The sequence below is a fragment of the Anomaloglossus baeobatrachus genome, chromosome 4 (genome assembly GCF_048569485.1).
Source record: "Anomaloglossus baeobatrachus isolate aAnoBae1 chromosome 4, aAnoBae1.hap1, whole genome shotgun sequence".
NCBI classification, from domain to species: Eukaryota; Metazoa; Chordata; class Amphibia; order Anura; family Aromobatidae; genus Anomaloglossus; species Anomaloglossus baeobatrachus.
In genome coordinates, this window is record NC_134356.1 from 48,363,012 (window position 1) to 48,378,255 (window position 15,244).

At 46.6% G+C, this 15,244-nt stretch overlaps 1 protein-coding gene across 1 annotated transcript in view; it reads right to left on the reverse strand.

The window, feature by feature from the left end:
* Positions 1 to 1,898, reverse strand: part of CNOT8 (CCR4-NOT transcription complex subunit 8) — an 80,498-nt gene extending 78,600 nt beyond the window's left edge. The window contains exon 1 of the mRNA XM_075344306.1: positions 1,704 to 1,898. The gene's annotated coding sequence lies outside the window, so the exon portion shown is untranslated. The remainder of the gene's footprint in view (positions 1 to 1,703) is intronic.
* Between the last annotated feature and the right edge of the window lie 13,346 nt (positions 1,899 to 15,244).

Consider the following 15,244-nt stretch of genomic DNA (forward strand, 5'->3'; position numbering starts at 1 on the left):
TCGCTGCTGCGGTGTCAAACACAAGGATGCTGAGCTTATCATGGCACAGCGGGATAGCCGCGATCAAAAAATGACCTGGAATATTCAGGAGCGAGCAGCGATCTCGCAGCAGAGGTCTGATCGTTGTTATGTGTCACACACAGCGACGTCGCTGTTGAGGTCGTTGCTACATCACAGTAAATGGCGAGTTAGCAGCGATGTCGTTGTTGTCGCTGTGTGTGACACCACCATTAGAAATGTCTGATGTATGAGACTTCTGCACCAGGAGCGGCTGTTGCTTCCTGTAACAGCTTTTCATTGGCAATAAAATTACCGGTATTTAGGGCAACACCTATTCATAACAGAAAAGTACTCCAATCCGTGACCTAACACGGCACGGCGCGATTCCTCAACCCCTTCCTCCTGTATAGATGTATGACGGATGGGAAGGAGAAGACGAACCTTCCCAAGATGAGATTCTGGGGGTGGCTCATGCTCTGCCCAATTCACTAGAACTACACAAAAAGGATGCACTTTAGAAGGTGTCTGCTTTTTGATGAATACTTTAAGGGGCTGTCGATTAAAAACACCAGACTTGATGAATATTAGGCCCCCACCCCTCAGTCATTATTTTCTGTTCTATACTGGACAATAAAAAAAAATACAAATCAAATCAGAAATGTGCCTGGCTGTACATGAGCTGTCATACTGATGGCCGACGACGCTACCTAATCGGCCTTCAAAAGGGGCAGCACATTGTCCAGACCGTCGCAGCGCTCCCAACTGACTCAAAAAGCTCCTGTGTGATTGTGGGCCAGAAGACAACGTCAGTCCGGTCATGGAGGTCCCCACCCAGGACACTGAGCCTTAGGAGTGACCAGGTATTGGGCGAATGCTATGCTGGACCTCAAAGGAAAGTGGACCCCAAATGCTCTTATACCTAAAATAAAAGGCTGCGCCAGTACTCACCCTCCCCCACTATGGCACCAGTTTCTGACTGCAACGGTGACATTACCGCTGCAGCCAATCACTGAGATCAAAGGCTTGCGCTGACAAGATCATCTAAGCCCAGTGATTGACTGCAGCAATGATGCACGTGGGAGCCCCAAGTGCTCTCTATAGTAGTTGGCGCGGTGACGTCACTTTGGCAGAATACAACCAGTGACCACGGCCGTTTCCCAAGTCCGAAATTCACATTCCAAGTATGGAGCCCAAAGTCTGAGCCAATCACTTGCCCCAGACGCATATGAGGCCCAAGCAGCGGTCAGAGCCAGCGCTGTACCTGTGCCTTTTGTTATTTAACAGCATTTGGGGTCCACTTTTCGTAAGGTGAAAAACCCCTTTAAATATGCAATGAAGCCTTATGGCGGGAAACAACCTTAAAGGGGTTTTCCACAAAGAGACATTAACACCATCATCCCACTCCATGTAAGAATCAAACATCAAAATAGCCAGCGTTGGACCAGAGGAGGGTAACTGTGGCTGCCTACAGCCTGTGTGACCGCTGCAGCCAATCACTGTGGTGACGACATTGCAACATAAAGGGGCCACCACTGTGCTGGCACCTATAGCAGGCAGTTACTGGCCATATATCACTAGGGTATCATTGTGAAGGTGACAGCATCACATTAATGTATATGGCGGGAGACCACGCACGGCCACACACTTTGTATATACATATATCCTACAGGCCGCCAATATGGAGCCTCCGCACCCGGCCTCACCTCCCGAGCTCTGTCCTGAGCCGCCGCGCAGACGTTTGTCTAACCACCTCTCTATGGTTCCGCCCGCTGCTAACTGCCCGGCTGCTCCAGCTCGTCGTCTCTATGGTGCAGGAGGAGAAAAAGCAGCAGACAGCCCGCGTACCGTACAGCGAGACGCACACACACACAGCCGTGATCTACGCCGTGCGCATGCGTAGAGCAGAACGCGCGTCCCGATTACGGCGCAGGCGCAGTTCTTTACCTGTTAGGACTCAATTACACTGCGCATGCGCAGAGCATTGTCCTTGTTGCTGAGACGTCCTGGGCATCTATCACTGCGCATGCGTACAGAAACATGACCTGGGCATCTATATCATTGCAGGAAGTGTCGATCTGGCTATTGTCTGTTACGTGCTGTATCCTTTACCTGCCCATTTGAAAATACATTACATGCCTGAATCTATACTGCCATCTGGTGTTCAAAAATATAATGTACCCAAACATAGTACCATACCATGCCAAAATAATGCCCCTATATAGTCCATGTCAAATATAGTATGTTTTAACCCTGTAATACCGCAGATGATGTAGACCTTAAAGGAATTGTCCACTACTTTAAAAGTGGATCTGGGGTGGCGTAAGAAATAACAAAAACTTGACCTGTCACATGACCTCTGCAGCCAATCAGTGGAAAGTTTCATGTTGGTTGGCTGCAGGGGTTACGAGACCCTCCCTCCCCATATGGATGTTAAAGGGCCATAACTTTTTTTTTTCTTTTCCAGTCGATTACTGTCACACGTTGTTTGCCTCTAAACTTGCCGAGTGTCATGGCGGCATCAATCGCTGTTCACACCACAGAATCTGACACTCCACACTATGCCTCCTCTGGTGCTTCTGAGTTGCACAGACAGATCGACTAGCTCTGTGCTCATTAGTGATCAGGCAGGTTACTACTTGGCTCACATGTTGTGGGAGACCTATCACGGTCACTTCCTGCCCTTTTAAGATGGTGGAGCCTGTCTTCCCATGCCGACTATAGCTTTAGCTAAGCTGGCCGTGTGCTGTTGTGTCCCAGTCTTGCTGGTGATTGTAGTGCTTTGTGTGTGAAGTTGTTGTTTACTCCTTATTGGGCCTCAGATTGTGGCCGCACCCTGATATGACAGACTAGTCAGACGGTTTTGTTTGGACATTCATATGTAATATAATGTTTTATCAGTGTTATGCAATTATCAGTGATGTGCCAATTTAGCACATGGGTATGTGGAGCACAGGGCACCTGACACCATCATGTTCCTTCTTGCTTATTTACCAGTATATTTCTGTACCTTCCAAAGACACTTAGCAGCTGATACGAATTTTCTAAGTATATCACGTAGGACACGATGAGCCCAACACATCATTACTTTGCCTTTAATAACCTGTTTACCAGTCCATGTGTCTTGTTCTTCAACGTTATCTTACAGAATACAAAGACAAAAACAAATACATGTAGAAAAATATCAAATATGACCACAAAAAGAAGAGAGAAGTCTGAGTTCATGTCCTCCTGTACGTGCTTGTCTATGACGTAGGGTCCCCTCTATTTTAGATAACCAGCCAAAATAAAGCAGGCAGCTGGGGGCTGGTATTATCAGGCTGGGGAGGCCCATGGTTATTTGGCCCTTCCCAGCTTAAAAATAGCAGCCCGCAGCTGCCCCAGAAGTGGCACATACATACTTTTGGGCTTGATGCCAGCTATCAATTCAGAGCTGACCTCAACCCCAAATGTATTACCCCGATTGGCACTGCACTAAGGCAATCAGTGAGAGCTGGTCAAAACTCCAAAATTGGTGCATCTAATGGATGCGCCACATCTGGGGTGGCTGTGGGCTGCTATTTTTAGGCTGGTAAGGGCCAAATAACCATGGACCTTCCCAGCCTCATAATACTAGTCCCCAGCTGTCTGCTTTATTTTGCCTGGTTATCAAGAATAAATGGGACCCCATGTGATTTTTCAAATGTATTTATTCCCTATCACGTTTGTATGGCAACTGTCCTTCTCTTACCCCATTTGCTTCTTTTTGATGCCCCCTTGCCCTTACTATGACCATTTTGCAGACATTTTAGGGCACCAAAGTTTGGATGCCGATTTACTTATATGGGGTTTGCGGTCCTGGTCCGAAACCCAACTTTTAACTAAAGTGCGGTCGAACCCAGAAAACCTGAACTTTCCCAGGTCCACTCATCCTTACTGCATAATTGTAGTGACCTAGGGAATTATGATTTTCAGGTCATTTTTACTGTATATCGATATCAACGGTTTCGGTCATCAGTAGTCTAATGTGTATGGGGCCTTCATACTTTTACCTTGCATTTTTTGCCTTACTTTTTTACCTCATTATTTACCTCACATTTTTTACCTCACATTTTTTTACCTAATATTTTACCTTAAATTTTGACCTCACATTTTTTTAGATTACAATTTTACCTCACAATTTACCTCACATTTTTTACCTCACATTTTTACCCTGCATCTTTATCTCACATTTTTATCTCACAATTTTTACCTCACATTTTTTTAACTCAAATTTTACCTCACATCTTTTACCTCATATTTTACTTTACATTTTTACCTCACATTTTTCCTCACATTGTTTTAGATCACATTTTTTACCTTACAATTTACCTCACATTTTTTTACCTCACATTTTTACCCTGCATCTTTATCTCACATTTTTACCTCACATTTTTTACCTCACACTTTTTATCTCACAATTTACCTCACATTTTTTACCGCACATTTTTTGCCTCCACATTATTTACCTCACATTTTTTACTTCACATTTTTTGCCTCCACATTTTTTACCTCACATTTTTTACTTCACATTTTTTACCTCCACATTTTTTACCGCACATTTTTTGCCTCCACATTATTTACCTCACATTTTTTACTTCACATTTTTTGCCTCCACATTTTTTACCTCACATTTTTACCCTGCATCTTTATCTCACATTTTTACCTCACATTTTTACCTTACATTTTTTACCTCACACTTTTTATCTCCCAATTTACTTCACATTTTTTACCTCACAATTTTACTTCACATTTTTTACGTCACATTTTTTACCGCACATTTTTTGCCTCCACATTATTTACCTCACATTTTTTACTTCACATTTTTTGCCTCCACAATTTTTATCTCACATTTTTTACTTCACATTTTTTGCCTCCACATTTTTTACCGCACATTTTTTGCCTCCACATTATTTACCTCACATTTTTTACTTCACAGTTTTTGCCTCCACATTTTTTACCTCACATTTTTACCCTGCATCTTTATCTCACATTTTTACCTCACATTTTTACCTTACATTTTTTACCTCACACTTTTTATCTCCCAATTTACTTCACATTTTTTACCTCACAATTTTACTTCACATTTTTTACGTCACATTTTTTACCTCACATTTTTTGCCTCCATATTTTTTACCTCACATTTTTTACCTCACATTTTTTGTTTCCACATTTTTGTCTCACATGTGTTACCTCACAAATTTACTTTGCATTTTTACCTCACATTTTTTGCCTCCACATTTTTTTTTACCTCACATTTTTGGCCTCCACATTTTTGCCTTACTTTTTTGCCTCACATTTATTGTCCATTGCCTCCTCATTTCTCCGTGCCGAGCACTGAAGCATTGATGACATGAATTAATAATGGGAGCTGAATGATGTTTTGTTCGTTATCTTATTGTGTAACTGAATTGATTGCTCGCACTGACTTATCTCTGCAGAGAGCTGATCCTGCACTTATTATCTGTGTTGTACAGTACATGTGAAATATTCAGTGACCGCGTTTCACAATGACTGAATTTTACCTAAGAAAATATTTTTTATCTTTTTCCTTTGGACTTTCCTCAAGGACAGTTGTTGCTGTTCAATTTTTTTTTATTTATTTTTTTACCTCTGACCCTTATCTGAGATAGAATTCACTTTTTGCACTAAGTAACACAATGGTGGATTATAATCTGTGCATAATTCCACATTAATGTTTTTATTTTTGCATTTTCTTTGCAGTGTTTTTTATTGCAATTTTTATTCTAAATACATGTTATACGGGTATCAAATTTATGTGGGTGAAATTATTTTATTTGGGGTTTTATATCAAATATATTGTATTTAAAAATATATTTGCATAATTTTTGGTACTTTCGATACAATCTTAATTATTTTTGGTCTCTTAAAATGACTAAAAATTAATTATGATATGTATCATATACTTTAGTACAAAGAAACGAAGGTGAACAATAAGGATTTGTTCGCACCTGGTGTATTAGCTGCAGATTCCTCTGTACCAAAAACTAAGGCTCTGTGCGCACTAGTGCGTTTTACCCGCGGATCTACCCGCGGATTTGCCGCGGAAATTTCTTGAGAAATGTCTGCAATCTTTGTGCAGACATTTCCCAGCAAATTCTATGAGAAAAAAAAATAGCTGTGCGCACTGTGCGGATTTTTCTCAAGAAATTTCCTTGAGAAGAATTTCTCGAGAAAATTTCTTGAGAAAATGAGCATGTCAATTCTTTTCCGCAGGTACCCTGCGGATTTCGGCAGTACAGCCTGCAAAATCCGCAGGGAACCACCCGCGGGAAAATCGCGGCAAATTCGCGGCTATTCCGCGGCTAATCCGCGGAAAATCCGCGGCAAATCTGCATGCGGTTTTGGTGCAGATTTTTTCCGGAGGTCCGGAAATCTTTCACTCCCAGAAGTTTCTCAAGAAATTTTCTTGAGAAACTTTACATTTCTAGTGCGCACATAGCCTAAAGGAAAAACTGTGTACAAAACGAGTTTTTGTGTGTGCGTTTTTTTCGTGCCATTTTTACTTGTGGGGGTTTTTTTTCTTCATTTATTGGAATTGTTGACAAATGCTACAAAAACACTGAGAGTTGACTTTTTGAGGTTTTTTTTTGTTTTTTTTTAAATCTGCCATATGATTCCGTAAATATAGGCCTTTTTTTAGTGCCACTTTATGTTGTATTTACAAGAGGGCGTTGCTCACAGGATCCTCGGGGGTGTGTCCTTATGATGCATAATTACCTGGTGAGCCACGCCCCCTTGTAAAGACCATAAGCCTTAGATCTAAATAAAAAGGACAATATCTCTAAAATCGTATGTCAGATTAAGAAAAAAAAACCCACAACATAATATGGGGAGCAGTGGGAAAAAATTAGGAGTAAAAACTTGACACTTTTGACCTAGGGACAGGTCCTCCTTAAAATATGTAAACAAATAGTTGAGTATTAGGCATTTTCTTATATAGGTGCAAATAGTACATGCTCATCTTCACTAATGTTTTATTTTATTTTATTTTTTTCCACAGTGTTACCAACCTCTTTCACGCCTGCATTGTTTTTCGGTCTTGTTGGTGCTGTAGGTATTGAGACCAATAGAGGGTCAACTGGGCCCATTATTTGGAACTGGCTCCCTACCTGATAAGAGTGATGAAGCCTTCATAGAGTGAAGAGCAATGTAGCACAATGGGGGGCATCAAGTCATCTATTGTATTGGCAAACCACCAGAGGACATAGATGGAAGAGGGCCCATGTGCACGTGGGCCTTTTGCAGTCCAATAGCTCATCATAATGCACAATTATACCTACTTTAGAGATGCGAAGGGCCCCCTTACCTCTTGGGCCCAGGTTGCACCAATGTACGTCTGTACCTGGGGCAGACACTAATGTTTGAGCACACCACCAGCAGACACAGATGAAAGAGGGTTATTGTGTAAGTGGGCCCTTTGCAGTCCAATAGCTCATCATAATGCACAAATATGCCTACTTTAGAGGTGATGATGGACCCCCTTCCTCTTGGGCCTAGGTTGTGTGACGCCCCTGACCTCATCAGGGTGTCACGGGGAACTGCACTCCTTTCTCTTATGGTGCAGAACTCACCCTCTATGATTCTGGGATCCTAACTATTGGTATTGCTTCCATCAGCATTCAAATCCTAGCCACACCTCACACCACACCCTGTCAGGCACACCAGTGGGTGGTCTAGCTGGAAAAGGGCCACCCGCCTAGGGGTCAGGCAGACTGGTGGGAGGGACATAGATCAGAAGCAGCCCTCAGAGAGTGAGGAGCTGAGGGAGTTGTAGCTCCCTGGGAGACGCTGGTTAGGTCACAGATGGTGGTCTGGGACCGGAGGAGTCGAAGACCCAGTCACAGAGTATTGGAGAAGGGTGCCCAGACTTAGTTTTGGAGAACGGTCGGCACCAGAAAATCTAGTAACTGGACCGGTACCGAGCACTGCAGGGTACTGGACCCTAGATCAGGGAGTAGCTTCACGCAACCTGACTGTCCTGGAGGATGATCTCTTTATGAACTTTCCCCAAGAGCTCAGAGATCGAAGGCACCAACACAACGAGGGGGATAGGGCTTTCCAGCTTATGCGGCCCACTGAAATCCCAAGTGTCAGCCATCGAGAGCTCAGTTCCCCTATTTAACCATAGGGAGCGGGACCCCGACAGCTTCAGGCCGAGGGGTCACTCAGAAATGTCTAAACACAAGTGCATGGAGGCAGGCTCCAGACCGCCAGCAATACCAACGGGGACGGATTCTCGGACGAGCTCCCCTGAGTGGCAGCAGCACCCAGAGACTTGGTTTACTCCTGTGTCAGAGTCTGCTTAATGGTCGCACCAACATCCACACGGTTTGAGTGAGTACGCTGCGCTCCCCTGAGTCTGCCCGCCTGGCCTGCACCACACTCCCCTACACTCCACCATCCAGAGTCCCGGGGCCTCCCCTAGCCATGGAGGGAACTTCATCTAGCTGCCCTGCTCCATCTCCCCCGGGTACTCCCATCAGCAGCGGCGGTACTCCCCTTACTGCGAATCACGGTTGGCGTCACGAACACTAATCCCCTGTAAATAACCCCCTTTCATTTTCGAGTGGCCGCAAGCCCCCGGGTCCGGAGACCCTCGAGTCACAGCAACCCCGGATCCAAGCAGTCAGACTGCTGCAGGGGCGGTACCGTTGCACCAATGGCATGTCTGGCCCTGGGGTAGACACTACTGTTTGAGCACACCTACATAGTTGGCACATACTTTTGCATAGTGGGTACATACTATGGTCAGTAATGCATTGATGCTGTTACGGTTGCTGCGAGCACTGGAGACTATGTCCAGATTTCTTGCTACTGCACATGTGCGAGCGCTGGAGACTATGTCCAGATTTCTTGCTACTGCACATGTGCGAGCGCTGGAGACTAAGTCCAGATTTCTTGCTACTGCACATGTGCGAGCGCTGGAGACTAAGTCCAGATTTCTTGCTACTGCACATGTGCGAGCGCCGGAGACTAAGTCCAATCTTGGAGCCATTGCACATGTGTGGGTGACATCATCGCTGACACGAGGTCACATGTCTCTGACACCTTCTATGCCGATTGGTCGCTGGTCATGTGCTTGTGACGTCTTGCTCGGTGATAGGCCAGCATGACGTCACTCCTGTCGTTCTGGCAGCGGATTGGCTCTGGTGTCCTCCATCTTGGATGAGGCACAGAGTCTATATAAGACCCTGACACACGCCGCATGGTGCTCAGTCCTCTTGGTTCATGCATATGAGTAGACGCTCTGTGCGCGTTCCTCTAGGCATTCCTCTGTCTATGCTAGGTGAGCGCTACCGGCAGGGTAGCATTCTTATACCTTACAGCTTCGGCTGCTGTCCGTATCCTTACCTCTTAGGGGAGCGGACATAGGCAGGTGCCTGAGGCACATGGTCTGGCTGGGCCTTGTGATTCTACTCGTAGGTGGACGTTGCCGCTAGGGTAACGTTCCTTATACTGCGTCTGGCAGTTGTTCGTATCCTCGCACACTAGGGGAGCGAACAGAGGTAGGAGCTTTGTGCGGCTTACGCTGCTGTTCGTCTCTTTTGCACCACTAGAAGAGCGGACCTAGGCAGGTGCCATATCTAGTGGTTCGTGTCCTCGCACACTAGTGGAGCGAACGCAGGTAGGAGCTTTGTGCGGCTTACGCTGCTGTTCGTCTCTTTTGCACCACTAGAAGAGCGGACCTAGGTAGGTGCCATTTCGCACACATTGCCTTTGTCTCTGTGATTGTTAACAGAGATCATTCCACACACCCTCCAAGTAAGGGAGGAATTGCTTTACTTACTTATTATATCCTTCTGTGAGTTAACAGAGGTATTGCACTCTGCCATAGTCTGCAGCAAAGTCTTTGCACGGTGGACCCTGACTGTCTGATACTCCTTTCGGTTATTATCAGACAGCCCCCCGTAACATTAGGACTGAGCCAAGGGTCTGGCAGTTATGGCAGAATATCAGCAGTTACACCGTTACATACAAGTACTTGAGTCACGGCTCAAGAGTATAGAGGATAAACCTCAGACCATGGTGACATCTGCACATGATCCTCGACTTGCTCTGCCAAACAGATATTCTGGCGATGCCAGATCATGTCGTGGTTTCATTAGTCAGTGTCAGATACACCTAGAGGTCAACTCTTCTCGCTTCTCTACGGAGAGGTCCAGAGTAGGCTTTATCATCTCATTACTTCAGGACAAAGCCTTAGAATGGGCGACTCCCCTATGGGAGCGCTCTGATGTGGTTACTCTGAGACATCAAGACTTTCTTGATGCTCTTAAGGCGGTATTCATGGGTCCGCAGGTTACCCATGATGCGGCCCTGAGACTGTTAGATCTATCTCAGGGTTCGTTATCCACTAGTTCTTATGCCATTGCTTTTAGAACTCTGGTGGCAGAACTAGATTGGCCAGAGAAGGTGTTGATTCCTATCTTCTGGAGAGGGTTGGCAGGCTATGTCAAGGATGCCCTTGCTACTCGTGAGGTCCCTGCTTCTCTGGAGGACTTGATCACAGTTGCAACGAGGATCGATGTACGCCATAAGGAACGTAGACTCGAGGTCTCTTCCTCACGCCCTAAGCATTGGGCTATTCCAGTTGTTGAGGGTCCACTACCATCTTCCTCAGCATCTGAAACATCTCCCACTCCTATGGAGTTAGGTCATACGTTCTCCAGACTACGCAAGTCTGGTCCTCCTATATGTTACGTATGTCGTCAGGCTGGGCACTATGCCAACAAGTGTCCTAGTCGTCAGGGAAACTCCCTGGCCTAGTAACCATTAGAGGGGGGTTACTAGAGACGTCTTCTGCACCCTCTAAGTGTTGTATCCCAGGTCAGCTCTCGTTATCTGAGAATACATGGCCTATTATGGCTTTTGTGGATTCCGGAGCTGACGGGATTTTTGTGTCCTCAGGATTTGTAAAGGGACACAATATTCCCTCTATCATGTTAGAGGCGCCTATTCCTGTCCGTGTTGTTAATGGAACTATGTTGTCTGACTCCATTACATTGAGGACAGTTCCCTTGCGCCTTTCCCTGTCTCAGGGTCACATAGAGGAGATTTCTTTTCTTGTTTTGCCTGAGGGTATAGACGACGTCCTTCTGGGTCTTCCATGGCTTCGGACTCATGCTCCTCACATTGACTGGGAGTCTGACAGCATTATTAGTTGGGGTTCGAAATGTCAGTCCCGATGTCTTCCCTTACCACCTAAGGTCGTTGCGGTTGCATCAACTGATCTCTCTCCCATACCTACACCCTATTTGGATTTCGCTGACGTGTTCTCCAAACAGGGTGCTGAGGTTCTTCCACCCCATAGGCCGTATGACTGTGCCATAGACCTTATCCCAGGTTCGGTTCCACCTAAAGGCAGGGTTTACCCCCTGTCGATACCTGAGTCGGAGGCCATGTCGACCTATATAAGAGAGAGTTTAGAGAAGGGGTTCATTCGTAAGTCTGTCTCTCCCGCGGGAGCTGGGTTTTTCTTTGTTCGGAAGAAAGAGGGTGATTTGCGTCCCTGCATAGATTACAGGGGTCTCAACGCAATCACAATAAAGAACAAATACCCATTACCTTTAATTTCGGAGCTCTTTGACAGACTGAGAGGAGCTCAAGTTTTTACGAAGTTGGATCTGCGGGGTGCGTATAACTTGGTACGAATTCGAAAGGGTGACGAATGGAAGACCGCTTTTAACACCCGAGACGGTCACTATGAATACCTCGTCATGCCTTTTGGGTTATGTAATGCACCCGCAGTATTTCAGGACTTCGTAAACGATGTGTTCAGGGATTTACTGTTATCCTCAGTAGTGGTGTATCTGGACGACATCCTGATTTTTTCTCCTGATCTGGAGACTCATCGTCAGGATGTCGTTCGTGTCCTTTCCCGTTTAAGGGAGCACTCATTGTTTGCTAAACTCGAGAAATGTGTATTCGAGCAGTCCTCATTGCCTTTTTTGGGTTACATTATCTCACAAGAGGGTCTGGCTATGGATCCTGCGAAGCTCTCTGCTGTCCTGCAATGGTCCGAACCTCATTCCTTGAAGGCGGTGCAACGCTTCTTAGGATTCATAAATTATTACAGGCAGTTCATACCCCATTTTTCTACTTTGGTGGCCCCTTTGGTGGCCTTGACTAAGAAAGGTGCTAATCCCAAAGCCTGGTCTACTGAGACATCTCAGGCTTTTGAGGCAGTAAAAAGACACTTTTCAACTGCTCCCGTTCTTCAAAGACCCGATGAGAATAAGCCCTTCCTCTTAGAGGTTGATGCCTCTTCAGTGGGTGCTGGTGCGGTCTTGTATCAAAAGAACGGTGCAGGTAGAAAAAGGCCGTGTTTCTTCTTTGCTAAAACCTTTTCACCGGCAGAGAGAAACTATACCATTGGGGATAGGGAACTGCTCGCCTTGAGATTAGCCTTGGAGGAGTGGCGTCACTTGCTGGATGGAGCGAAACATCCTTTCCAGGTCTATACAGACCATAAGAATCTGACGTACTTACAAACCGCTCAGCGTCTGAATCCTCGCCAAGCCCGCTGGTCCTTGTTTTTCTCCCGCTTTCACTTCTCCATCAACTATCTGTCTGGGAGTAAGAATAACAAGGCAGACGCCCTGTCTCGCTCTATGCTTTCTACCCAGGAAGAGATTGACGAACCTCGTCTTATCCTTCCCCCCAGGGTTTTTCATACGCTCTCCCCTGTGACGTTAGACCAAATCCCACCGGGCAAGACCTTTGTTCCGCCTGATCGACAGAATGATATACTGTCATGGGCCCACACCTCAAAGGTGGGTGGGCATTTTGGTATTAGGCGGACACGAGAGTTACTGGAGAGGTGGTATTGGTGGCCACACTTAGCCAGCCACGTCAAGAGATATGTCGGTTCCTGCTACTCGTGTGCTCGCAACCGTCCATTACGGCAGAGACCGGCTGGGCTCTTGCATCCTTTACCAGTGCCAGATAGACCATGGGAGGTGGTAGGCATGGACTTTGTGGGTGATCTTCCATGTTCACAGGGACATAGATTTGTGTGGGTCATTACGGACCATTTCTCCCGGATGGTTCATCTCGTACCGTTATCGAGAATCCCATCTTCCAGGGTACTAGCCAAACTATTCCTCAAGCATGTCTTTAGGCTTCACGGGATGCCAGATCGTATCATTTGTGATAGAGGCCCGCAATTTACTTCCCGTTTCTGGCGAGATCTTTGTAGCCTTCTGCAAATTGAGTTGAATCTCTCTTCGGCATACCATCCGGAGACTAATGGTTTGGTTGAACGTACCAATCAATCTATGATTATATACCTTCGACACTTTGTTGCTGAGAACCACGATAACTGGTCCTCCCTCCTACCCTGGGCAGAATTTGCCCTTAACAATTCGCTGGCTGAGGCCACTGGGCAGACACCGTTCGTACTCAATAATGGGCAACATCCTAGGGTACCGGTACCGTTTCCCGCTGCTGCACCTCCTCCTCTTGTGGCCGACTGGGCAACTAATGCCAGAGAGGTTTGGGATCGGACTCAAGAGTCGATCCAAGCAGCTAAGGACCGTATGAAGACGGTGTCCGATAGGTTTCGTCGCCCGGCTCCTGTCTTTTCTCCAGGGGACTTTGTGTGGCTCTCTGCAAAACACGTGAGACTTAGAGTGAGCTCTGTCAAATTTGCTCCTCGCTTCCTGGGTCCTTATGAGGTTCTTCGACAGGTAAATCCTGTAGTCTATCAATTGAAGTTACCTGTCCATCTTAGGATTCATGACAAATTCCATGTCTCACTGCTAAAGCCGGCTATTTTACCTCACGCTCGTGAAGTGCACTCTCCTGCCTCTGATTCCTCTCGCTCTAGCTATGAGGTACGAGCCATAGTTGGTTCTAAGATGGTTAGAGGGCGCAGGTTCTTCTTGATAGATTGGGAGGGCTATGGCCCGGAACATCGCTCTTGGGAGCCTGAGGAGGCTGTCCATGCTCCCGACTTAGTTGCCGATTACCTGCGTCGCCGGGAGGGGGGCCCTTGAGGGGGAGGTACTGTTACGGTTGCTGCGAGCACTGGAGACTATGTCCAGATTTCTTGCTACTGCACATGTGCGAGCGCTGGAGACTATGTCCAGATTTCTTGCTACTGCACATGTGCGAGCGCTGGAGACTAAGTCCAGATTTCTTGCTACTGCACATGTGCGAGCGCTGGAGACTAAGTCCAGATTTCGTGCTACTGCACATGTGCGAGCGCTGGAGACTAAGTCCAGATTTCGTGCTACTGCACATGTGCGAGCGCTGGAGACTAAGTCCAATCTTGGAGCCATTGCACATGTGTGGGTGACATCATCGCTGACACGAGGTCACATGTCTCTGACACCTTCTATGCCGATTGGTCGCTGGTCATGTGCTTGTGACGTCTTGCTCGGTGATAGGCCAGCATGACGTCACTCCTGTCGTTCTGGCAGCGGATTGGCTCTGGTGTCCTCCATCTTGGATGAGGCACAGAGTCTATATAAGACCCTGACACACGCCGCATGGTGCTCAGTCCTCTTGGTTCATGCATATGAGTAGACGCTCTGTGCGCGTTCCTCTAGGCATTCCTCTGTCTATGCTAGGTGAGCGCTACCGGCAGGGTAGCATTCTTATACCTTACAGCTTCGGCTGCTGTCCGTATCCTTACCTCTTAGGGGAGCGGACATAGGCAGGTGCCTGAGGCACATGGTCTGGCTGGGCCTTGTGATTCTACTCGTAGGTGGACGTTGCCGCTAGGGTAACGTTCCTTATACTGCGTCTGGCAGTTGTTCGTATCCTCGCACACTAGGGGAGCGAACAGAGGTAGGAGCTTTGTGCGGCTTACGCTGCTGTTCGTCTCTTTTGCACCACTAGAAGAGCGGACCTAGGCAGGTGCCATATCTAGTGGTTCGTGTCCTCGCACACTAGTGGAGCGAACGCAGGTAGGAGCTTTGTGCGGCTTACGCTGCTGTTCGTCTCTTTTGCACCACTAGAAGAGCGGACCTAGGTAGGTGCCATTTCGCACACATTGCCTTTGTCTCTGTGATTGTTAACAGAGATCATTCCACACACCCTCCAAGTAAGGGAGGAATTGCTTTACTTACTTATTATATCCTTCTGTGAGTTAACAGAGGTATTGCACTCTGCCATAGTCTGCAGCAGAGTCTTTGCACGGTGGACCCTGACTGTCTGATACTCCTTTCGGTTATTATCAGACAGCCCCCCGTAACAGATG